Raw genomic sequence first — 26,271 nt, forward strand, 5'->3', positions numbered from 1 at the left:
TGTGACTGGGGGGGTGGGGGGAGTGGGGATGGCAGAAAGGGGTTACAGGAGGGAGCGTGGGGAGCAGAAAACACAAAGGAAGACAGAATCCTCAAACAGAATCCTCAATGCCTTTCAGAGACTGGAACTAGACCTGCAGAGGAGGGCAGGCCTGTCACACCGACCCCCCACCCCGCCCCGGGCATGTTAATAACACGGAACCACTTGCTCAAATTACACGTTAAAAAACACCTTCTTGGCCTTCCCTGGTGGCACAGTGGTTACGAATCCGCCTGCCAACGCAGGGGACACGGGTTCGAGCCCTGGTCCCGGAAGATCCCACATGCCGCGGAGCAACTAAGCCTGTGCGCCACAACTACTGAGACTGCGCTCTAGAGCCCGCGAGCCACAACTACTGAGCCCGCGTGCCACAACTACTGAAGCCCGCGCACCCTAGAGCCCGTGCTCCACAATAAGAGAAGCCACCACAATGAGAGGCCTGCGCACTGTAACAAAGAGTAGCCCCCGCTCACCGCAACTAGAGGAAGCCAGTGCGCAGCAATGAAGACCCAACACAGCCAAAAATAAAATAAAATAAAAAATAAAATAAATTAAATTTAAAAAAAAACTGTAAATGACGCCTGCCCTCAAAAAATGCCCTGGGGTAGGGCATAGGCAAGGAAATTCAACACATGACAAATTTTTCAAGAACTCAATATGAAGAGGGAAGGTGTAGTCACTCTTTAAAAAAAAAAGGAAAAGAAAAAAAAGGACATGCCTAAAGTTCACTATAAGGAATTCTTAGCCATATGCAAATCCAACGTCCAAAAAGGTTTCAGCTCACACCAGTCAAATGACCATCAGCAAAAAGTCTACAAACTATAAATGCTGAAGGGCTTGTAGAGAACTGTGTACCTTCTAGCTGCTGGTGGGATATAAAGTGGTAACAGCACTAACACAAACTGAATGGAGCTGCTTTAAAAGGTAAAAATTCAGCTACCATATGATGCGGCAGGGCACCTTTTGGGCCTATAACCTAAGGCCACCAGAATCGGAAAGACAGAGGCAGGCAAATGTGCACTGCAGCAATATTGAAATAGCCAAGATATGGAAGCAAAAAAAAGGTCCATAAACAGATGAATGGACAAAGAAGAAGTGGTATATAGACAGAATGGAATATAAGTCACGAAAAAAAATAAAAGAATGGCATATGCAGCACCACACATGAGCCTAGAGATAATCACACAACGTGAAGTAAATCAGAATGCGAAAGACAAATGCCTTTTGATATCACTTATGTTATCTGAAAATTCATAAAAATGAACATATTTCCACAGAGAAAGGCAATCTCAGATTGAGAAGACAAACTTATGGTTAAGCCAAAGAAAAGGTGTGAGGAATGGATAAATTAGGATATTGGGGTTAACACACATATACTAATACGTATAAAATATATAATCCCCAAAGACCTATGGAATACCAAGAGTGGTCTACTCAACACTCTGTAATAACCTACATGGAAAAGAACCCAAAGATCAATAGATATATGTATATGTGTAAATGAACAAGATTCTGTACACCTAGAAAAAAAGACATTTTTCAATCAAGTTTGCTCTGATAAAAACTACAACTTAAAGACACAGACAAGAATTAAGGAGGCTAAAACTTATGGGGGTTTGTCCTGGCACATTCCACTCTAATCTGCAACCTAAAAGCACAACTTGCAGCAAGGTTCTGTTTCCCTAGCAAGCAGAGTTGGCAACGTAGAAGTCTTCCCACCCTAAGGCCGTTTCCTCAAACAGCAGCTCAAATCTACTGCTAATGGTCACTAATATTCACAAGGACTGCAGGGCTGTAAATGACTCATGCCCTCAAAAAATATCCTGGGGCAGGGAATGGCCAAAAAATCCAAACGCGGCAAATTTTTCAAGAAGGCAATTAGAAGTTGTAAGTTTAGCTCAATCTTTAAAAAAAAATGAAAAGGACATTGATAAACGCAAAACATCAGGAATTGTCAGACGCATGGAAACCCAATCTACACAAAGGTATCACCTCACACCAGTCAGAATGACCATCAGCAAAAAGTCAACAAACAATAGATGTTGAAGAAGTTGTGGAGAACAGCATAACCTCTCGGTCTAAGTGGGATGTAAAGTGGTAACAGCCAATAATAGGAACAGAATGGCAGTGTGTTTAAAGGTAAAAAGTGAGTCACCATATGATCTGGAAGGCCCACTATTGGGCCTGTCACCTGTGAAAGCCAGAATCCAAAAGACACGGGATGGAAAATCGTGTATTGCAGCAGTATTTACAATAGGCAAGACATGGAAGCAAACAAAATGCCCATCAACAGATAAATGGACAAAGAAGAAGTGGTATACGTACCGAATGGAATAGTAGCCTCGGGAAAAAAATGAACAATGCCGTTTACAGGACTACAGATGAGCCTAGAAATAATCATATTAGGTTAAGTCAGTCAAAAGGGAATGACAAATATCCTATGATATCATTTATACATGTTATCCTAAGATTGTTACCAATGAACATATTTCCACAGAAAAAGACACTCACAGACTTATAAAACAAACTAATGGTTAACCAAAATGAAAGGTGGGAGGATGGATAATTTAGGACTAAGGGGCTAACATACAGAGATTAATGTATGTTAAATGTATATAAACATATAACATATAAACTATATGAATTATATAATCACTAATACATAGAAAATATATAATGACAAAACACCTACCAAATACCAAGGGAGGTCTACTCAACATTCTGTAATAACATACATGGTAACAGGATCCGAAGATGAACAGACATATGCATGAATCATTGAGCAGATTCTGTACAGCCAAACAATCACAACACTCTAATCAAATTTACTCCGATAAGAAATAGAAATTAAATTTAAAAAGCAAACATAAGTAAGGAGACATAAACTTCTGGGGGCTTGTCCCAGCACATTCCACTCTAATTTACAACCTTGGAACGCTACCTCCAGGAAGACTCTGTTGCCCTAGTAACAAGAGTTGAGAACGAAATAATGCTGCCACCTTGTGGCTCTTTCCCACAACAGCAGCTTTAAACCCAGTGCTAATGGTAGCTTAATAGTCACAAGGACTGCTGGGCTGTAAATGACGCCTGCCCTCAAAAATGCCCTGGGGTAGGGAATAGGCAAGGAAATTCAACACATGACAAATTTTTCAAGACGTCAATATGAAGAGGGAAGTTGTAGTCACTCTTTAAAAAAAAGGAAAAGAAAAAAAAGGACATGCCTAAAGCTCAGTATAAGGAATTATTAGCCACATGCAAATTCAACGTCAAAAAGGTTTCAGCTCACACCAGTCAAATGACCATCAGCAAACACTGCAGGATTCCACTCCCTGTGCTTTGTGGCTGCTTCCCAATAGCTATCTAGTTTACATTTGGTAGTGTATATATGTCCATGCCACTCTCTCACTTCATCCCAGATTACCCTTCCCCCTCCCTGTGTCCTCAAGTCCATTCTCTATGGCTGAGTCTTTATTCCTGTCCTGCCCCTAGGTTCTTCATAACCATTTTTTTCTTTTTTTTTAGATTCCATATATATGTGTTAGCATACGGTATTTGTTTTTCTCTTTCTGACTTACTTCACTCTGTATGACAGTCTCTAGGTCAATCCACCTCACTACAAATAACTCAATTTCATTTCTTTTTATGGCTGAGTAATAGTCCATTGTATATATGTGCCACAGCTTTATCCATTCATCTGTCGATCCTGCCAACACTTTTACTTTACTCAACTGAGACCAATGTCAGACTTGTAAGGTAATAAATTTACGATGTTTTGAGTCACTCAATTTGCGGTAATTCGTATGAAAGCAATAAAAAACAAATACAGAGGTCCTACAAGAGCCAGGCTATATATTTATATTTAAGTATTTCTAAAATGAATTTAACCCTGTGATTCACAGCAGCAGCAGCTTCCAAGGGATCCCACCACACACCTGAGGCGAAAGCAGCCTAATAAAGAAGCAGTGACAGCAGCAGGTCACTGCCCCACACTTGGGGTAGAGGGGGATTTGATCTACTGTAGCAGCAGCATAGCCTGAATGGGAATGCATCCTCCTGTGGCACTAGTCCCATCAGCATTAGTCTAATCTGCTAGCATCTGCTGTGCCAACAGGCCCAACGTATACAAACCCTCCAACTCAGTAGCATTAAGTGAGCCAGGCTCAGTGTTTCCTGAAACTCATATCCAATGGCACTGGAAAGCCCAGATATCACCTACTGTTATGAAAACATAAAAAACAATAACAGAAGACTGGCAACTTCAGAAAGAAAAGGCGAACAATGGAATGGGTGAAAACAAGTGGGATAAATATAAGAGACTATCATTAGTCTCATGAGTTTCTTAAATTCCCTATGATGGTCAAACAAAAATTATGACACCATCTGATGTGGTTCTCAATGTATATAAAGGAAATACTACAGAAAATCATACTTTAAAACTGGGGACTATTAAGAGACCTAAATGGAAGTAAAATTTTGAAACTTCACTTGAAGTAATAAAAGACAGATTCCAGTAGGCTATGATAAGTTACATATGTATAGTGTAAGGCCAAAAGCAACCACTAAGAAAACTATACAAACAGTATACACAAATGATTATAAATAAATTAGATTAAAATGGACTTACCAAAAAATGTTTAAGTAACCCACAAGAAGGCAAAATAAGAGAAACACAGGATTGAGAAACTAAGGTAAAAGACAAAACAAAAAATAAAATGGTAGACCTAATCTTTAACATAGCAATAATTACATTAACTGTAAATGATCTAAATAACCAAGTCAAAGACAGAGATTGGAAGAGTAGATGAAAAAATCACAAGCATGATCCAACTCTATACTGTCTATAAGAAGCTTACTTTAAACATCATGATATAGGTAGTTCAAAGTAAAAGGATGAAAAAGGTATATCATGTGAACATTCATCAGAAAAAGCAGGAATGGCTATATTAATATCAGATAAAGTAGATTTCAGAGCAAAGGAAATTATTAGGGGCAAAGAGGGTCATTACATAAAGATAACAGGAATAATCCACCTAGATGACCTAGTGATACTAAATGTGTGTGCACCAAACAACAGAACTTCAAAACACATGAAGCAAACACTGAAAAAGGTAAAAGGAGAGAATTTCAAATCCACAATTATTATTTGAGACTTCAACACAGCAATTTATAGAACTCCCAGAGACAAAAATCAGCAAGGGTATGGAAGAACTGAAAACATCATCAATCAACAGGATATAACTGACATTTAAAGAACACACTCAATAAAAGCAGAATACATATTCAAGTGTCCATGGAACATTCACTCATATACCATACACTGGGTGATAAAAAAAAAACATTAGCAGATTTAAAAGAATTAAAATCATAGAGAGTATATTCTCTAGCCATAATGGAACCAGACTAGAAATCAATAACAGAAAGACAACAGGAAAATCTTCAATCACATGAAAACTAAACATCACAATTCCAAATAACTCATGGGTAAAAAGTCAAGGAAAAATTTTTAAATGCATAGAATAAAAGAAAATGGAGATATAACAGATCAACATTTGTGGAATGAAGTGAAAGCAATGCTGAAAGGGAAGTTTATAGCACTAAATTGGGAAAGAAAATATTTCAAAGAAATAGTCTAATTTTCTATATTAAAATAGTAAAAACGGAAGAGGAAAAAACACTAAACAAGCAGAAAGAAGGAAATAATAAAGATGAAACAAAAATCCATGAAACTGAAAACAGGAAAATGGGGGGGGGGGGAGGAAATCAATGAAACAAAAGGCTGGTTCTTCAAAATAAACAATCTCATCAAGAAAGATGTAGCAAGACTGATCAAGATAAAAAGAGAGATGGCACAAATCACAGATATCAGAAATGCAACCAAGGATACCATGACATATCCTGCAGGTTAATAAGGGACAAGTTATTATGAACAAGTCTACACTATAAATTCAAAAATGTGGATGAAATGGACCAATGCGTCTACACCCAAAACTACCAAAACTCAGCCAAGATGAAAGAGACAATCTCAATTTTCCTGTAACCATGAGAAACACTGATTTTTCATTTAAAAACTCCCAAAAGAAATATTCAGGCTTAGATGTTTCACTTTTACCCAAGACTTAAAGAATTAACACCAATTTTACATGACTTGATAAGAAACAGAAGTAGAGGGAACAGTTCCTAATTAATTTTATGAAGCCAGTATTACCTTGATACCAAAACCAGACTGGGATAGTATAGAAAGAAGAAAACTACAGGCCAGTATTTTTTATGAAATTGGCTGTAAAAATCTTCAGCCAAATATTAGCAAATTAACTCCAGAAATATATAAAAAGAATAATATACCATGACCAAGTGGTATTTATTCCAGTTATGCAAAGTTGGTTAAATATTTGAAAATCAAACAATGTAATCTACCATATCCAATAGATTAAGGGGGAAAAGTCATGTGATCCTAATCATTAATGCAGAGAAAGCATTTGACAAAATCCAATCCCATTCATGATTTAAAAAAAAAGAAGAAAAGAAACTCCAAGCAAACTAGGAATAGAAAAGGAACATACAGAAACTCATAAAGATGATCTACAAACAACCTATACCGACATTATATTTAACTGTGAAAGACTGAACGCTTTCTCTGTAAGATCAGAAACAAGGCACCGATATCTGCTCTCACCACTTTTATTAAATATATTACTGGGGGTTCTAGTAAGAAAATAAAGCAAAAATAAATAAATAGATAAATTTAAAAGTTAAATTTTTAAAAAGTTTATTTAAAAGATGAAAGAACTATTCCTACTATGTTGAATAGGAAGGAATATATCCTCCTGAATGTTGAATAGTAATATATCCTATTATATTGAATAAGGAAAACTAAAACTGTCTATATCTGAAGATGAGATGATAATCTAAATGGAGAAAATACCAAGGAATCCACATAAAGCTTGAGAAATAATATTAGTTTGTAAATGTTTTAGAGTACAAGATCCACACAATTTTATCAAATTATATATTAATAACAAATGTGTAGAAGCTTAAATAAAAATATGTGATGCCATTTACAACTGACCTAAATAAATACTTAAATAGAAGCCCAATAAGACATTTATAGGACCTCTATACTGAAAATTACAAAATGCTGATGAAGAAAATTTTAAAAGTCCCAAACAAAGAGGGAGACATACCTTGTTCATGGATTAGAAAACACAACATAATAAAGCTGTCAATTCTCCCCAAGTTAAGAGGCTTAACACAATTACTCTTAAAATGCCCTCAAGGTTTTTGTGGATATAGACAAGCTTATTCTAAGATTTATATGGTAGGAAGAGGCTGAAGAATAGCTAAAACAATTTGTAAAGGAAGATTAAAATGGGAGGAATTAATCTACCCAATTTCAAGATTTCGCAGTAGTGATGGAGGGTAGATACATAGATCAATGGAATGGAACAGAGAACCCAGCAATAGACTGACACAAATACATTTAACTTGGTTTTGACAGCAGTGCAAAAGCTATCAAGGAAGAATAGACTTTTCAAAAAATGGTACTGAAACAGTTGGACATCCCTCGACAAAAACAAACAAACAAACAATGAACCTTAACCTAAACCTTACACATCTTACACAAAAATTAAATCAAAGTGGATCATAATCTTAAATGTAAAAGCAGGACATTTTTAGAAAAAAAAAATAGGAGAAAATCTTTGGCATCTACAACTAGGTGAATAATTCTTAGACTTGACACCGAAAGTATGATCAATAAAAGCAAAAACTGATCAATTGGATCTCATCAAAATGAGTTAAAAATGCTTCATAGAAGATCCTTTTAAGTGGATGAAAACTCAAATTACACAGTGGGAAAACATATTTGAAAATCCCATAGGAGACAAATGACTTGTATCTATAATATACAAAGAACTCTCCAAACAACTTAAAAAAATCCAACTAGAGAATAGGCAGAAGACAGGAACAGACATTTCATGGAAGAGAATATACACATGGCAAAGAAGCACATGAAAAGATGTTCAACATCGTTAGCCATCAGGGAAATGCAAATTAAGACCATAATGAGATATCAGAGAATAACTAAAATTAAAGTATAGTGACAACATCAAATGCTAGCGAGTACGTAGAAAAATTATATCACATCACTGGTGGGAAAATAAAATGGTTTAGCCACTCTGAGAAACAGCTTGACAGTCTCTTTTAATCCTAAAAGTAGATTCACCCTACAATGCAGTAATTGTACTCTTGAGCATTTATCCAAAAGAAACAAAAACTTAATGAAGTTCCCACAGAAACTTACACATAAATGTTCATAGCAGTTTTATTTCTAATAGCCACAAACTGGCAACTCCCCAAATGTCTTTCAATGGGTGAATGTTGAAACAGATTGTGATAAAATCTTATGATAGAATACTACCGAGCAACAACAAGGAACAAATTATTAATATATGCAAAAATTGAAATGAACTTCAAGGGAATGATGCCGAGGGAAAAGTTTTTAAAAGCCAATCTCCGAAGATTAAGTAATTCATGATTATGTTTACATATTATTCTTAAAATAACAAAACTGTGGAGATGGAGAACAGATTAGAAGTTGCCAAGGGTTAGAGATGGGGGTAGAAGGTACAGCGGGGGAACTCTGTGAGGTTTTTGTGGTCCCAGTACAAATAATACAGCAATCTTGGTTTTAATCCCTAAAGATTTTTAAAAGCAATTCCTAATAAGAGGTGTCCAGATATTTAGCAATGGCAGCAGATTAGAGGTATAGCTCCCCAACATGACAACTTCGAAAGAGATCTATACTATCAATACTAATTTAATGCATATGTTAATTTTTAAAAGGCCAGTCACAATACTTAAATGGTACATATCTTAACGATATTACTCCGGGTATCCAGCTATACCAAATGGACTAGCAGGATTTTCTGTCCATTCAATCTTATTTAAGACAGTAAATCTTATAATAAGACAGTTAAAAAAAGAAAAAGAAAAACAACAAACCTCAACTACAGTTGGATATTCTCACAGCAAGATGAGGTGAAAATACATAGCAGCGGTTCAAAAGCTTAAGCAGTGGCACCTAAATTTGGCTGCACATTAGAATCCTCTGAAGCACTTTTTAAAAACCCTCACACCGACGGTTGGTCATGCTAGACCAATACAATCATTTTAACTCTCCTCAGACGATGCCAATGTCTAGCCAGAACGGAGAACCAGCGGACTAAGCAGAAGGGGATGTTTCTACAAAGATCTCTTAACAATAAGTCCTCTCACCCAATCAAGATTTACCTCCCCGCAAAGGGGTAAAGAAGGCTAGATGTTGTCCATACTTGCTTAGCTTTAATTAGCACTTGTGACTTGCCCAAAACCTAGATCATGTTTCCCCTAAATTTCATGTTATTCCCTAAGTTTATCAAACCCAAGGCTAAGGGGTTTGCCAGGATGAGATTTTAAGTGCTCACACAGGGGAAGTCCCTGGCAAACCAGGACAGCGGTCACTCTACACTGCAATGTAAAGCATCCTAAATAACCCTGCCACTGCTCCCAGATACTAGTCTGTGCCAACCAGTGGAGAAAAGGCATTCTCCATTACTACCATGGCAAATGCTACTGTACTTACCTTGGCTAGTCCCTATCTTTTCCAGGCGCCACTCCCCTTCACCTGCTGGTGGACGCTTCGGCCAGCTGACAATGCAGATATTTTCAAACTTTAAGGTGAATAAAAATCATCTGGAGGGCCTGTTGTAACAGAGATCACTGAGCCCCACCAGAGTTGCTGATTCCATAGGGCTGGGACCGGGCCCTAAAACTTGAATATCTAACACATTATCAGGGGATGCTGGGAAAGCTGGTCAGGTAATGGTAAAGCTGGCCAGGAAAAAGAAACCCGACGTGTCAGATCATAAAGTACGGAAGGGCAAGCCCGCCGGCAGTCCAGGCCGGGGGGAGGGGGCGGACCTGGGTCCCCAGCCCTACAGGGCCAACGGCAGACCGGCTCGGGCGCCCCTCGGAAGCGCGGGGTCCCCGCTGCCGAGTCTGTGCCCCCGGCCGGCCCCGGCTCCCCTCTGCCCACCCTGCGCGCGGGGGCTGCAAACAGCCGCGGAGAACCAGGCAGGGCGGGAAGGGGGGCTCCAAAGAGGGTCTGGCGACTTGAGTCGCTCCGTTACTCGGTGGGCTCAGCGCGCGCCGTGGGGGAAGAGAGGTGGAGGTCCGGGAAGAGGGGACGGGCGGCACTCACGTAGACCAGCAGCAGCCATGGGTAGACGGCGGGCTCGGCCACCACGGGCGACTCCAGCCTCAGCTTCTCCCCCACGTTTTCGCGCGCGGCCCCCGCACCAGGCTAGTCTGGCGGTTGGGGGAGGGGCGGGGCGCCGCCGGCGGGGGCGGGACAGGCGGGCGGGCGGGAGGCTGAGGGGAGGGAGCCTGGCCTGGGCCTCAGCCGGCGCCGCCGCCGCCGCCGCCGCCGCCGGCCTGCTCCCGTCCGGCCCCCGGCTCCCTCTTTGTGGTCACAGGCCCGGGGCCTCCAGCGCTGCTGCCAACTGGGGCCGGCGTGAGGCAAGCACAATGAGCCGGGGCCCGGCTGAACCACTCACTCGCAGCGAGCGCCTCCCGCCCCGTGGACCCGCCCCCACGCACGCACGTACGCACGTACGCACGCACGCACGTACGCACGCAAGCACGCACGCACGTCTTCAGCTGCCCCCCCCCGGCCACACCCACCGGCCCGAAGTGGAGACCCGGGGAGACCCCTCGGGGCCTGGGGTGGCGGGTTCGACTCCCGCCCTTGACGTACCGTGACACCTCCCCCCCAATATGTTTCTAGGTATTATATGTATATATGAATATACTATTATATACACACTTGCGTATGAATTTATATGTGTATGTACATGCGCATATTTACATATAGGGGTGTGTGTGTACACATTGTATATATGTATGTGTATATATCTTATATATATGATATATGTATGTATATATACGATGAATTTCTATATACAGTACATATATATTTTTATGCTATATGCTTTTATATGTAGGTGTATATGTGTGTCTATATGTATGTACGTGTATGTATTGCATATATTATATGTGTATGTATGTATACTGTCTATATGCACACCTAAATATCTTTGTATGTGTGTATATACGTATGCTATATATGTACCTAGGTGTGTATATTGCATATGTTATACGTATGTGTACATACTGTATACATACCAACTATGCATTTTATATGTGTGTATGTATAGTGTATATGTATGTGTGTATTGTCTATATTGTGTGTATATGTGTGTATACATACTGTATATATACAAACTGCATTTTATATGTGTGTATATATGTATGTGTGTATTGTATATACTATATGTGTATATGTGTGTACGCATACTGCATATGTACACAGCTGTATATTTTTGTATGCTTGTACATATGTACGTGTGTGTGTATATACACACACACCCCATATGGATTCTGTTTGTCTGGAGAACCCTCACTGATACGGACACTTATGACAATTGAGTACCTGCTCTTTGCCAGCCAGGGAGCCAAAGGCTTGTCTTTCGGTGTCTCCCTTAAGTATCACGAGTCCCAGGAGGGAAGGTGATGCTGCTCCTACCAGTTGAGGTGCCTCAGGGTCAGTTAGGTGGACAGGGCGGGGGGCTGGAGCCTGGTGGAGCCCAGGTGGAGTTCTAGCAGCAGTACAGCCTAGCAGTCCCACTTCCCCGGGTGCTTCTCACAAAGACGCCGAGGGAGAGTCGGGATCTGAAGGAGGGAATGAGGAAGCTTCCGTGGGTCCGCAAGCCCAGACCAAGGCTGACTCGTCAAGAGTGTTAGAGGTCAGGACTGTGGTTACCCTGGGGGTGGGCTTACACAGAGCCATTCATATCCTGAAAAAGTATCCATTCTGCTCTTGTTTGTATGGTTACCCCCCTCCCCCAAATCTTTTAAAAACAGATTCTCTTGGTTGCTGGGAACACACACGGGGAAGTTGTGTGTGAGGGGGTATGATCCAGGGGACAGGGAGGATAAGCCCCCCACTCGTAGGGCAAGGAGTGGCTCAGCTTTGTGAGCTGAGGATGGCCCACGAGGTTCCAGAGAGAAGGGTCCCTGCTCCGTTCCTGCTCTGTGCACCCCATTCCCAGCCTGAGAAGCCCAGAGCCACCCACCCCCCCGCAACACACGCACACCAGGGAGGAGAGCCAGTCACCCTGGCTCCCAGCCTCCGGCTCCAAGGCTCCCGGCACTAGGAGCTATTTTCAGCTTTCATGCCCTAGGACACGGCCAGAGCTATTGTCTCCGGAAACTCTCTGTCTGTCTCTCGCCCGGCCTCCCTCCCTTCCTCCCTCCCTCCTCCGCTTCTTCCCCTCCAGCTCCATCTGTCCTCCCCTCCACCCTGCATTTCTACACAGGATGGCTCACAGACAGCTGCTCCCCGTGCCCACCTGCCACCATTCCATGGATGTCAAAGCAAGCCCTGGGGACTTCCCTGGAGGTCCAGTGATTAAGACTCCGAGCTTCCACTGCAGGGGACGCGGGTTCGATCCCTGGTCAGGGACATAAGATCCCACATGCCACACAGCACGGCCAAAACAAAATGAATAAATAAAGTTATAGTGATGAAACAGCCCTAGTGGTGCAAGGATGGGACGTATAGCTCTATGGTATAGAAAAAAGGTCCAGAAACAGATATATGAGAACTTGATATGATAGAAAGTGGGGAAATTAAGGAGTTTTCAATAAATGGCATTAGGACAATTGCATATCCATGTGGGGAAAAGTAAATTAGAAAAAAAAAAAAGCAAGCCCTGGTCAGGTGTGACCTTGGGCCCAGGGCCATTGGCACAGGTTGTCATGTGGGATGTTCTTCCTTAGACTCCTCCCTCCCTCCTGTGTCACTGTCACTTCCTCCAGAACCTTCCTGGACTCCCCTCCACAAGCCCGGGGTGTGCCCTCACCCGCCCTGGATCACCAGAATTCCAATCCCGGCCCACCCTTCCCCGCCAGGTAGAGAACTGTGCATGGTCAATAAGACCGTAGAGGTCATTGGCCATTGCTATTGCAGCTGGAATTGTTACTGTGTTTAGATAGGGTGACCAACACCCGCCCCCAGTTTGCCCAGGACCGCTCAGGTTTGAGCGCTGGAACTCTGGGGAAACTCTCAGTCCCGGGGAACCCCAGAAGGCTGGTCAGCCTATTTAGGACAGATCTTTCACTTGATCTCCCAACCCCCGAGAGCCAGAAAGGGAATCTCCCCCCTCCTTCCATTGTAACCTTCATTCATTCATCCACTCATCCCTTTATTCAACTCCTTTATTCAGCAAGTATTTATGAAGCATCTACTACACAGCAGACACTCTTCTAGGTGCTGGGGACATAACAGCATCCCTGTCCTCAAAGAGCTCACGTTCTAGCGAGGGCAGCAAACAGTAAACTGAGAAGGTGTGATTTATTACATGGGGATGATGTCTCGGAGACCACTGCAGGGCAGGGGAGGTGGGAGAGGAAAGGGGCAGTTCTAAATGCAGGCGCTGACGGGATTGGGGCAGACCTTGCCCTGGGCCAGGCTGGTTGCTTCAACACAGCTGTCCTCGCCCAGAGCCATCCTGCCCCCGCCTCACCCAGTTCTTCCGTGATGTGTGGGGAAAATCTGTGGTTGTCACAACTGGGAGGGAGGGCCCCTGGAATCAAATGGGTGAGGCCAGGGATGCTGCTAAACCCCACACAGTGCCCAGGAGGGGCCCTCAGCAGAGGATGACCCGCCCCGAATAACCCCAGTGCCACGGGGGAGACCCTGCACTAGTATTATTCAGACCCGCTGGTGCCCCGATTCCTGCACAGGCAGGGACTCTAACCGGCTCACCTCTGTATCCCGAGGTGACCTAGAGTGGGGCAGCCACGAGGGCTGAGATGAGTATCGGGGGTGAAATGACAAACCTCTGCACCCACTCTCCCCTCCGCACCCCAGGGGCGATGGTCTCTATCTCCTCCCCGTGCAGGTAGCTTTTCCCTGAGCCATTTCTTCTTGTCAAGGTCCCTGTCGCAGGTTGGGTTCCCCGAAGATGACGTTGAGAGCAAGGATTGGAGTGCAGGTGGTTGATGTGAGGCGTGCAGGAACAGATACAGCTGCCATAGGGTCCCACAATTCCACTCCCGGGCATAGATCCGGAGAAAACTCTAATTCAAAACTATACATACACCCCTGGCATTTCCCTGGTGGTCCAGTGGTTAAGAATCCATGCTTCCAGTGCAGGGGGCGTGGGTTCCATCTCTGGTCAGGGAACTAAGATCTCACATGCCGTGTGACAATAAAAGAAGAAAGAAAAAAGAAAGAAAGAAAGAAAGAAAGAGAGAGAAAGAAAGAAAGAAAGAAAGAGAAAGAGAGAGAGAGAAAGAAAGAAAGGAAGAAAGGAAGAAGGAAAGAAGAAAGAAAGAAAGATACATGCACCCCAACGTTCATTGCAGCACTATTTACAGTAGCCAAGACATGGAAGCTACCTAAATGTCCACTGATGGATGAATGGATAAAGAAGATGTGGTACATATATACAATGGAATCTTATTCAGCCATAAAAAGAATGAAATAATGCTATTTGCAGCAACGTGGATGGACCTAGAGATTATCATACTAAGTGAAGTAAGTCAGAAGAGAAAGACAAATATCATATGATCTCACTTATATGTGAAATCTAAAATACGACACAAATGAACGCGTCTACAAAACAAAAACAGACTCACAGACATAGAGAACAGACTTGTGGTTGCCAAGGGGGAGAAACAGTGAGGGAGGGTTGGATTGGGAGTTTGGGGTTAGCAGATGCAAACTATTAAATATAGGATGGATAAACTACAACGTCCTACTGTCTAGCACAGGGAACTATATTCAGTATCCTGTGATAAGCCATAACGGAAAAGAAAAAAGTTTTATTTATAGGTTCCATCCCTAACTGAGCTGGCCCATCCCCTCCCATGTTTCTAAGTGCAGCCCGAGGCTGCAGACTTCCCACCGTGGTCTTCAGCTCCAGAGCAAGCCACCTGCGAACCACCCACATCTTCCCAGGGGCTGGCAACTCTCCTTTGCTACTGATTCCAAGACACATCCAAATAGCAAAAATGTGACCATGAAAAGAAACTCAGGCATGTTCAAATCAGGGAAATAACATTCTTAGCTCTGTTCAGTACTCGCTTAATTTTACAAGAGCTTAGAGTTACAAAAAAGTTGCAAAGATCTGTACAGAGTGTACAGAGTGCCGTGGACCCTGACCCAGTACCCCTATTTCCAACTCATTAGTACCTTAGTGTGACATGTTTATCCAACTAAGGAACCCAGATGGATACATTGTTATTAACTAAAGTCCACACTTTATTAGAATTTCCCTAGTGTTCCCCTAACATCCTTTTTCTGTCCCAGTCTCCTCTGGGCTGTGACATTTCTCAGACGTCGCTGGGTTTTGATACCTTGAAAGTTTTGAGGAGGACTGGTCAGGTGTTTTGTCCCTCAATTTGTTAGTCTGTTTGTTTTCTGATGTTTTCTTATGGTTGGTCTGGAGTTATGGGGTTTGGGGCGGAAGACCCAGACAGAGATAAAAATGCCATTCTCCTCAGGTCACATCAAGGATACACACCATCAACGGGACTTATGACAAACGATTTTACCCTTGATCACCTGGCCAGTATCGTCTTTTTTTTCTTGCTGCGTTGGGTCTTCGTTGCGTGTGGGCTTCTGTAGTTGTGGCACGGGGGCTCAGTAGTTCTGGCTCCCAGGATCTAGAGTGCAGGCTCAGTAGTTGTGGCCCACGGGCTTAGTTGATCTGCGGCACCTGGGATCTTCCCGGACCAGGGCTTGAACCTGTGTCCCCTGCATTGGCAGGCGGATTCTTTTCTTTTCTTTTTTTCTTTTGCAACCAAAACGTTAATCCCAAGGATTCTCACAAAACATATTACAAATGACAGCATGAAAAAAAAAATTGCACAGTAACTCAAAGTTCAGCTCTACAATATACTCTTAATCTGGCAGGACATTGGTATCTTGATAATCTCAAATTTCCAAAAAATATTACAAAGAGCTATGTATTCATGTACAGCAATCACAGAGGGGACGTATGACCTAACTCAAAGGTAAACTAACTTCCTTGAAACTTCTTAGATTTTAAACTCCCTGGACAATCTCTTGTCCGGTGTGAAGACTAGTGGAATTTTTAAACCTCTAATCTAGGGTAAGGGTGCGGCTTTCATTTTTACCTGCTGGCTTGGGTTCACAGCACCTTTTAAAGACTGCTTGCTTAACTACAGCTGCATACCATATCCCAGCTACAGAAAGTCTTTTCAATGTTTGCCAGTGTTGTTTCCATAATAGTAAACATCACACTTTAGGTGGGCAGGAGTTAGAGTTTTATTATCAGTCTAGGCAAGACCAAAAATTCAAAGCAAGTTCAATTTTGCTTAAGGGAACATTGTAAGGTAACAATTCTTCATATTACATGCCTCCCAGGACCCATTTCAAACCATAGAGAATGACACCTTTATGTGTCACTGTCCCAAGAGACAAACAAATGTGAACAACTAAAACATTTAAAAAGTGCACCAAGCTTCGGAAGTCTCAAACAAAACTTGAATTTTCTGTACATACTCCTGCCAAATGAAGTTATTGCCTGTACACCACTCCTCTTGCAAAGTGGTCTTCTATTTCCTTTCATCTGACCTAGATCGGCTAGGAGACCTAGAGAAAGATCAGGACGGCTTGTGATTTTTCTCTTGGGACAGGGATCTCTCTCTTCTCCTATATCTAGAAAGGGACCTGCTCTGGCTGACGGAGAAGGCTCTCCATCTTGGAGATGTGCGGGAGGTGGAGGACTCCTCCTCCCATAATCATCTCGAGGGCGACGACCCCAAGAAGGAGGCGGTCACGATTTCGACTTCTCTTTTCCCCATTCGACAGGTCCACTCTTACTCGGCAGCCACATAGTGTTCTCCCATCTAGTTCTCGGACAGCATCGGCTGCATCTCGGGGATCTTCACATTCAACGAGAGCGAAGCCGGGAGGGTTTTTAGCACCCCACACACTTCAGAGTGGTCCATAATAGCCTAAAGCTCGTTCCAATTCAGCCTTGTTACCACTGTTTCCAAGATTCCCTACATAAACTTTACAGTCCAACGGACAGGAATCACGTTGCAAGACCCTCGTGGCTCCTGGGTTTCACGGGCCACAGGGTGGTCCCGGGCCTCTAGAATCTGGTAGCTGAATCTGCTCGCACAAGCTGTCCTGTGGGGATGCGTTTTCCCCTATGTGTCCAGCCCGGGGCCCTGCTCTCTTGGCCCGGCCTCCCGGGTGAGAGGGTGAACCCCAGCTCCCTGGAGCAGACACTCAGAGCCCTGGTGACTGGACTCACGGCTGACGGGGCTGGAGCGGCGGCTGGACACGTGTGGCCAGCCTGGTGGTGTTTGGCCCCGTCTGCAGTTCCAGTTCCAGCTGAGAAAGAGCCTCCCTGTGTTACTTTCTCCTGGTTGTGTAAGGATCCCCGGTGTCATTTGACAGAAATGTAGACGGTGTGTTCTTTCTCTCTTTTCTCCCTGCTTCCTCTCCTCCCTCGCTGCCTCCCTCTCTCCCTGTACCTCTTTCCCTGTTCCGCTCTCCCTCTACCTCTTTCCCACTCCCTCTCTCGCTCTCCCTCTGTCTCTTCCTCTCTCCCTCCCTCTCTCCCTCTCCCTCCCTCTCCCTCTCTCTTTCCTCTCCCTATCTCCCTCTCTCCTCTCTCCCTCTTCCCTCTTCCTCTCCCTCTTCCCTCTGCCTCTTTCCTCTGCCTCTTTCCTCTCCCTCTTCCCTCTCCTCTTTCCCTCTCCTTCTCTCCCTCCCCCTCTCTCCCTCTCCCTCTCTCCCCCCTCTCTCTCCCTCTTCCTCTCTCCCTCTCCCCTGTCTCTGCCTCTCCCTCCGTCTCTCCCTCTGGGAGGGAGTGAGGGAGATGGAGAGATGGAGGGAGCGGGAGAGTTGGAGGGAGAGGGAGAGGGAGAGGGAGAAGAGGGAGGAGAGGGAGGGAGGAGACGTCTCTCCCTCCCTCCCTCCCTCTGCCTCCCTCCCTCTCCTCTCTTTCCCTCTCCCTCCATCTCTCCGTCTCCTTCACTCCCTCTCAGAGAGGGAGAGACGGAGGGAGAGGCAAAGACAAGGGAGAGGGGGAGAGGGAGAGAGGGAGGGGGAGAGAGGGGGGAGAGAGGGAGAGCTCTCTTCCTCCCTCCCTCTCCCTCTCTCCTCCTTCTCTCCCTCTCTCCCTCACCCTCTCTCCCTCTCCCTCCCTCCATCACTTTCCCTCCTTCTCCCTCTCCCTCTCTCCCTCCCAGAGAGGGAGAGACAGAGGGAGAGGGAGAGGGGGGAGACAGGGACACGGAGAGGGAGGGAGGGAGGGAGGGAGACAGAGAGGGAAGCAGGCACCCTCTCGCCTTCTCCCTCTCCCTACCTCCTTCTCCGACTCCCCCTCTCCTCTCCCTCTGTCTCTCCCTCTCCCTCCCTCCCTCTAGGAGAGGGAGAGGGAGAGGAAGGGAGGGAGAGGGAGAGAGGGAGGGGAAGGGAGACGGAGAGGGAGAGACGTCTCGCCCTCCTTCCCTCTCCCTCCCTCGCCCTTTCCCTTCCTCTCTCCCTCTCCCTCCCTCTGTCTCACCCTCTCCCTCCCTCTGTCTCTCCCTCTCCCTCACTCCCTCCCAGAGAGGGAGAGATGGAGGGAGAGGGAGAGACGAGGGAGAGGGGGAGAGGGAGAGAGGGAGGGGGGAGAGAGGGAGAGGGAAGAGGGAGAGTGGGAGAGAGGGAGAGAAGGAGGAGAGAGGGAAAGGGAGGAAGAGACCTCTCTCTTTCTCCCTCTCTCCGTCTCTCCCTCTCTCCCCCTCTCTCTCCCTCTCCCTCTCTCCCTCTTCCCTCTCTGCCTCTTCCCTCTGCTTCTTTCCTCTGCCTCTTTCCTCTCCCTCTTCCCTCTCCTCTTTCCCTCTCCTTCTCTCCCTCCCCTCTCCCTCTGGGAGGGAGTGAGGGAGATGGAGAGATGGAGGGAGCGGGAGAGTTAGACGGAGAGGGAGAGGGAGAAGAGGGAGGAAAGGGAGGGAGGAAACGTCTCTCCCTCCCTCCCTCTCCTCCCTTTCCCTCTCCCTCCGTCTCTCCGTCTCCCTCACTCCCTCTCAGAGAGGGAGAGACGGAGGGAGAGGCAAAGACAAGGGAGAGGGGGAGAGGGAGAGAGGGAGGGGGAGAGAGGGGGGAGAGAGGGAGAGCTCTCTTCCTCCCTCCCTCTCCCTCTCTCCTCCTTCTCTCCCTCTCTCCCTCACCCTCTCTCCCTCTCCCTCCCTCCATCACTTTCCCTCCTTCTCCCTCTCCCTCTCTCCCTCCCAGAGAGGGAGAGACAGAGGGAGAGGGAGAGGGGGGAGACAGGGACACGGAGAGGGAGGGAGGGAGGGAGGGAGACAGAGAGGGAAGCAGGCACCCTCTCGCCTTCTCCCTCTCCCTACCTCCTTCTCCGACTCCCCCTCTCCTCTCCCTCTGTCTCTCCCTCTCCCTCCCTCCCTCTAGGAGAGGGAGAGGGAGAGGAAGGGAGGGAGAGGGAGAGAGGGAGGGGGAGGGAGACGGAGAGGGAGAGACGTCTCGTCCTCCTTCCCTCTCCCTCCCTCGCCCTTTCTCTTCCTCTCTCCCTCTCCCTCCCTCTGTCTCACCCTCTCCCTCCCTCTGTCTCTCCCTCTCCCTCACTCCCTCCCAGAGAGGGAGAGATGGAGGGAGAGGGAGAGACGAGGGAGAGGGGGAGAGGGAGAGAGGGAGGGGGGAGGGAGGGAGAGGGAAGAGGGAGAGTGGGAGAGAGGGAGAGAAGGAGGAGAGAGGGAAAGGGAGGAAGAGACCTCTCTCTCTCTCCCTCTCTCCGTCTCTCCCTCTCTCCCCCTCTCTCTCCCTCTCCCTCTCTCCCTCTCCCTTGTCTCTGCCTCTTCGTCTCTCTGTCTCTGGGAGGGAGTGAGGGAGATGGAGAGACGGAGGGAGAGGGAGGAGAGGGAGCGAGGAAGAGGGAGAGAGGGAGGGAGAGAGGGAGGGAGAGAGGGAGGGAGGGAGGGAGGGAGAGATGTCTTTGTCTTTCCCTCCCTCCCTCTATCACTCTCTCCCTCTTCCCCCTCCCTCTCCTGCTCCCTGTCCCTCTCCCTCCCTCTATCCCTCTCTCCCTCTCCCCCCTCCCTCTCCTGCTCCCTGTCCCTCTCCCTCCACCTCCTTCCCTCTCTGGAGAGGGAAGGAGGTGGAGGGAGAGGGAGAGGGAGAGGGAGCACGAGAGGGAGAGAGGGAGAGGGAAAGAGGTATAGGAAGAGCGGAACAGGGAAACAGGGACAGGGAAAGGGGGACAGGGAGAGAGGGAGAGGGAAAGAGGGAGAGGGAGAGCAGAGCAGGGAAACAGGGACAGGGAAAGAGGGAGGCAGAGAGGGAGATGGAAACGGGGAAAGGGAGGGGGGACGGATAGAGGGAGAGGGAGAGAGGGACAGGGAAAGAGAGACAGGGATGGAGGGAGGGAGAGAGGGACAGGACAGGGCAAGAGGGACAGGGAGAGAGGGAGGGAGAGAGGCAGAGGGAGAGATGGAGGGAGAGTGAGAGGCAGGGAGGTAGAGGGAGGGAGGGAGGGAGGGAGGGAGACAGAGAGGGAGACAGGGAGAAGGGCTGATGGGGGCTCCCTCCCCCTCCCATCCTCTGCCCACTGCTTTCTCTTTTTTCTGCTTCAACAAACACCAGGCGCCTTTCAGATCAGCCCTGAAGTCAACGTTGATGCTTGGGACGGCCTGACCTCCCCGCTGCCTTCCAGCCCAGGACCACAGCTGGGAGATGAAGTCTGCGGGGCCCTGGGGGAGGGGCAGCGGCGGCGGAGGTGGTGGAGGCAGGCACCTCCTCTGACGCCCAATCTCTCCTCCTTTACGAGGCAGCCGCCAGCTCCCCTCCCTGACTCCCCAAGATTTGGGGCCATTTTAATATGTGTCGATAATGCCATGAGCTACTATTTAACTTTTCCACGAGGACCCATCTCCCGAAATGCAGTGGTTTTCAGGCTTGGCTGCACTAGAGAACCCCCAGGGAAAGGAGAGACGTCTGTACCTCCCTCTCTCTCCCTCTCCCTCCGTATCTCCTTCTGGCTCTCTCCCTCTCCTTCTGGGGTGATGCCCGATGAGCTCAGATTCGCAGATGTTCCCCCCATCCCCTCTCTGTGCCTTGCGTGGGGCCTGGGCCTTCTCACTGTGGCCCGGGAACAGCCTCGACATTCAGACATCGGTTCCTGCAAGGACACTTGCGTTTGGTCCATACCGCATGTGGCTGCAGTCTGTGCTTCTCCCGTTTAGCATCTTCAGTAGATGGGGGCTGTGCATGAGCCCTTCATCTTCCCCGCAGACACCACTGGTGCTTGCTCGGCCTCGCGGGTGATGTCCACGGGGGACAGACCTGTGTCCCCACCTTCTTGGGCTGCAGACAGGCCACGTTGGTCCTGTGGTGACTGGGGGCTCCCAGGAGAACCCCACCGCAGACCCAGAGAGGTGGCCCCAGAGAAGGTGGCGTACGCCTGGGGCCAGGCCTCACCAGCCAACCACGGGGCACCTGCAGCAACAGGTCTCTCGCCGTCCAGGGGCTGGGTGTTCGGGCGCCGTGGGGATGAGCTGCTGTCTGCACGGCAGCCAAGTTTGTATTGTTGAGCCCGGGGAGGCCCCTGGGTGGCTCCTGGAGAGCCTGGTCACATTTCTTCCTGCCCTTGGCCTTAGAGCTCATCATGGTTCACGCCGTTTCTGGTTCCAAAAGGACCTGTGTTCATAAAGACCACATGTTAGGACAGCACCAAAGTGTCTAGAAATCCAGGCCAGGAGGAGGAGGGAGGGGGTTTGGCTGTGCCCGCCAGTGGCCTGAGAGCCCTCCCACCCACAGAGACCTGGCCCGGGGCCTGTGGGGAGGGCGTGGCCCACGGTCCCCAGCGCTGGCTGTCTCTGGGTTCCAGGAGAACTGCGCGATCCTCGGGGAGCTGGTAAGGCTGCAGGCTCAGAAGTCCCGCCTGCTGGGATTCAGCACGCGTGCCGACTCTGTGCTGGAGATGAACATGGCCAAGACCAGCCAGGTGGTGGCCACTTTCCTAGGTAACCCCGCCTCCCCGAGTCCCAGTGGGGACGGGGGTCAGGTGGACCTTGACTGGACGTGGTGCTGCCTGAGACCCCACTGTGTCAGCCCTTGGGGGTCGCCTTCCCCAACCCTTCATTCTGCCTCGAGGGGCGTGGGGTGGGGGGCGGCTGGGCGGCTGCCACAGGGACATAGCTGAGCCTCTCCCCTCCGCCCGCAGATGAGCTGGCCCAGAAGCTGAAGCCCCTCGGGGAGCAGGAGCGGCCCTGATCCTGGAGCTAAAGAAGGCTGAGTGCCAGAGGCGGGGCCTGCACTTTGACGGGCCCATCAACGTCTAGGACCTGCGCTACTACATGAACCAGGGGGAGGAGACGCGCTACCACGTGGACCAGTACCTGCTCAATGAGTCCTTCCCCATGCAGGTGGTCACGCGCGGGCGGCTGGGCATCTCCCAGGAGCTGCTGGGGCTGACCTTCGACCTGGAGGAAGGCGCCAACATGCGTCACGAAGATGAAGATGTGAGGCTCTACACGGTCCGGGACGCGGCCTCGGGCAAGGTCATCCATCAGCAAGTTCTACCTGGACCTCTACCCTCGGTGCATGCGTGGGGGAACCTGTTGGCCGTGGGCCGGGGCTCCTCTGTGGTAGCGGGGCCTCACCCGCGTCCCTCCCCAGGGAAGGGAAGTCCGGGCACATGGCCTGCTTTGGCCTGCAGCCGGGCTGCCTGCAGCAGGACGGGAGGCGCCAGATTGCCATCGCGGCCATGGTGGCCAACTTCACCAAGCCTACGCCCAACCCGCCCTCCCTGTTCCAGCATGATGAGCTGGAGACCTACTTCCATGAGTTCTGGCAAGCGATGCACCAGCTCCGCTCCCAGGAGGGTGCGGGCGAGGGGCTGAAGGCAGGGGGCGGGGAGGGCCCGGGCTCTCCCGTGGTCCTCAGGCAGGCCCTCGCCACGGGATTCTTCCGCTGATGTCACCCCGCACGAGGAGACGCCCTCGGTGTCAGTTTCCATCACCAAACCCCACGCACTGGGCGCGTAAACAACGGAAGTGGATGTCCTCGAGACTCTGGAGGCTGGAAGTCCCAGATCAAGGAGTCAGGACTGGTTCCCTGCAATGTTAAATACAGGTATTCAAGAGTTGCCTTTAAAAAAGACAAAATAGAAGAAAGGAACGTTGCATGCAAGGCTGGTGACAGGCGGTGATGAGAACCAGAGGTTAGGCTCTGGGGCCGGGAGCACCACGCCCTGTGAGGCCCTGGGGCTGCTGCCAGTCTCGGTGGAGGCTCAGCAAGTCCCAGTGACTTCCCAATGTGGGGGGGGTCCCCAGATGAGCGTCTGGGCCCAGGACCCAGTGCTCGTTCAGTCTTCCTGCAGTCAGCCCTTCGTCCTGAGAGCGATGCTCTCACAGACTGCAACCGGAGCGCGTGGGGACACTTTACTGAGCTGTGCAGCCGTCACTACTGCCCTGTTCTGGAACATTTCCCTCACCCCAAAAAGGTCCCTCACGCCCTTAGTTATCATTCCCTCCCCTCCCCTGTCCCTGACAACCAGGAACCCACTCTGACTCTGTGGATCTACCTGTTCTGGACGTTTCCCCTCAGTGGGGTCACACCCTGTGTGTCCTTCTGTGTCTGACTTCTCTCGCTGAGCACCGTGTTCTCACGGTGCATCCACGTGGCAGCGAGTGGCAGGGCTTCACACCTTTGCGTGGTCGAGGGCCGGAAAAAAGACAAACGAAAAGAAGGGCACGTTGCCTGCGACTCTGGTGACAGCCGGGGATGAGAACCAGAGGGTAGGCTCTGGGGCCGGGAGCGCCGCGCCCTGTGAAGCCCTGGCGCTGCTGCCAGTCTCGGCGGGGCACGAGCAGCGCCGTCCCCCAGGAGCTGCTGGACAAGCTCATCAAGTCCCGGCTGGCCAACCCCCGTGCGGCCGGGCCGAGGGAAAGGAAAGGGGCTCCCGGACCGCCCGGCTGGAAAGCGCGGCCTGGACACAGTGCCAGCGCCCCCGTCTCCTTCCTCCCGCCCTCCAGGCCTCTTCAACCTGCGCCAGATCGTCCTGGCCAAGGTGGACCAGGCCCTGCACACGCAGACGCCCTCGGACCCGGCCTAGGACAATGCCCGCCTCTGCCAGGAGATCCTCGGGGTCCCAGCCACGCCAGGTAGCCAAGCGCACGCCGGGCCCACCTTAGCGGTCGGTTGGCGGCTACTGCCCAGGTCAAGAGGATCCTCTGGTGGTGTGTGAAGGGGGACCGACTGACGGGCTCTGGTCGAGGCTCGCTGACCTCTGGCCTCTTCCTGCCTGGGTTCCTGGGCTGGTCCCTCCAGCTGTGGCCCGCGGAGTCCGAGGGTGGGCTGGGCGTATCTGCACGTGCTTTCTGGAGAGCCTGGAAGAGGCAGGAGAGGGCTTCATACCCCGGACGGAACGCGTCGACGAGGTTTGCCCGAGCGTGTCGGTGCGGAGACGCAGTTCACTCCCTCGTGAGCGCTTTAACCCGCGCTCTCCCCGTGCTGGAGGGCGAGCCCTGACTCATCCCTCGGAGCCTCGGGCAGCTGTCCCTGTAAGAGGCTTAGGGGTGAACCCTCGTGAGCTTCAGCAGAAAGTCGGCAAAGATTGATTTGTGTCCCTCCACTGAGTTGCCCGCAAGGTCCCCGTTTTCTAGAAGTGTTGGGCCAATACTCCCTCTAGTGGCAGGGGACTCAGACAGGGCTGCTTTGAGGCCCCAAGCTCTGGGCTCTGGGGAAGGGGCACGGAGCGGCCAGGGGGCCGGGCAGGAGCCTCTCCGCGTGTGTCCCAGGGACCCACCTGCCTGCGACCTTCGGCCACCTGGCAGGAAGCTACGACGCCCAGTCCTATGGCTACCTGTGCAGCGAGGTGTACTCCGCGGACACGGTCCACACACTCGTTTCAAGCAGGAGGGCATCCTGAGTGTCAAGGTGAGAGGCCGGCCTGCCGTGCAGACCAACACGGAGGTCCTTGGCCTGGGCCTAGATGCTTTTGCCGCCCGCCTGGGCCTGCCAGGCTCTGAGGGCCCTGCCCAGAACCCCCTGCTCCCCTGCCCTTTGTTGAGTCACAGCAGAGGTGGCCACACCCACACCCTCCGTGAAGGGGGTGCTCCACCCTCCTGCAGCCCCGCCCCCTCTCCTCAGGTTGCCATGGACTACAGAAGCTGCATTCTGAGGCCAGGGGGCTCCGAGGATGCCAAGGGCATGGTGAAGCTCTTCCTGGGTTGTGACCCCATGCAGGACGCCTTCCTCCTGAGCAAAGGGCTGCAGGTTGAGGGCTGCAAGCCACCGGCCTGCTGACGGCACGGGGTTTTGCCCCCCCAGGCGGGCCGGGTGCCTTAGCGCCCCGTCGGGGCGGGGGAGGGGCCGTGTGTCCTCCCAGCCCCCGAGTCCCCGGCGGCCGGCCTAGGCCAAAAGTCTCCACCTGGAAGTGTCTGGAAAGCCTGGCATCAAGGCTCCCCCTTGTTGCACTAATGCAATCCCTTCCTGGGGAGCTTTCCTGGTAACAAAACGGTTCTTTGAAAACGCAGCCATTAATAAAAAAGACTCTACTCCTGGTCTCTGCCTGCCGTCCCTTCCACCACAGGAGTGGCATGGGGGCCGTCACACTGGGGGGAGTTCTGACCTTGGTCGGGGATCAGCCCTGGGGCCATGGTGACGCGTCTGGGTCACTGGGAGACGGCTGAGCTGTGGGGTGAGTTCAGACGGGGATGGTGCCCCGCACCCCGACCGGGCAGGCTCTCCAGTGAGGGGGTGTCAGTTTCCTGCCGGCCTCTCGCCCGTCTCTGTTTGGCATCTCGGGGGCTGTGACTGGCTGGAGCTGGTTCTGGCGGTGGGCACAGCTGCGGGAAGCCCGGCTGGGGCTGTCCCTGTCCCCGTGTCCTGTCCTCCTGCTCACGGCCGGCCGGCTGGCTCCCTCTGGTCATCGGCAGCTGCTGAAGTCTGGACCACAGCAAGGGGCCGCCTTCCTGGGTCCTAGCAATTCTTCCCAAAGGCCTTAGGGATGTGTTTTGGTGGCAGTAGGAATTCAGAGAGGGTGCTGCACCACTGGAGCGGTAGGGTGGCTCTGGACCGTCCCGTGTGTCCTTCCCTGGCCTTTGAGCTCCTTGGGAGCCCTGCCTCCACAAAGGACGCCAGGC

The 26,271-nt window shown here is 49.7% G+C and overlaps 1 long non-coding RNA gene and 1 pseudogene across 2 annotated transcripts in view; one reads left to right on the forward strand and one right to left on the reverse strand.

The window, feature by feature from the left end:
• Positions 1–3,123: 3,123 nt before the first annotated feature.
• LOC309621563 overlaps positions 3,124–26,271 on the forward strand; it is a 47,668-nt gene continuing 24,520 nt past the window's right edge. Inside the window, exon 1 of the long non-coding RNA XR_014240091.1 lies at positions 3,124–3,313. This is a non-coding gene — a long non-coding RNA (uncharacterized lncRNA). The remainder of the gene's footprint in view (positions 3,314–26,271) is intronic.
• Positions 16,723–25,050, reverse strand: LOC309621561 (serine/arginine-rich splicing factor 3 pseudogene; annotated as a pseudogene). The gene is made up of 2 exons: positions 25,028–25,050; positions 16,723–17,219 (listed from the first exon to the last, which is right to left on the reverse strand). The product of its transcript is annotated as a serine/arginine-rich splicing factor 3 pseudogene (transcript).

This window comes from Balaenoptera borealis, assembly GCF_965194805.1.
Source record: "Balaenoptera borealis genome assembly, contig: HAP1_SCAFFOLD_689, whole genome shotgun sequence".
Lineage (NCBI taxonomy): Eukaryota > Metazoa > Chordata > Mammalia > Artiodactyla > Balaenopteridae > Balaenoptera > Balaenoptera borealis.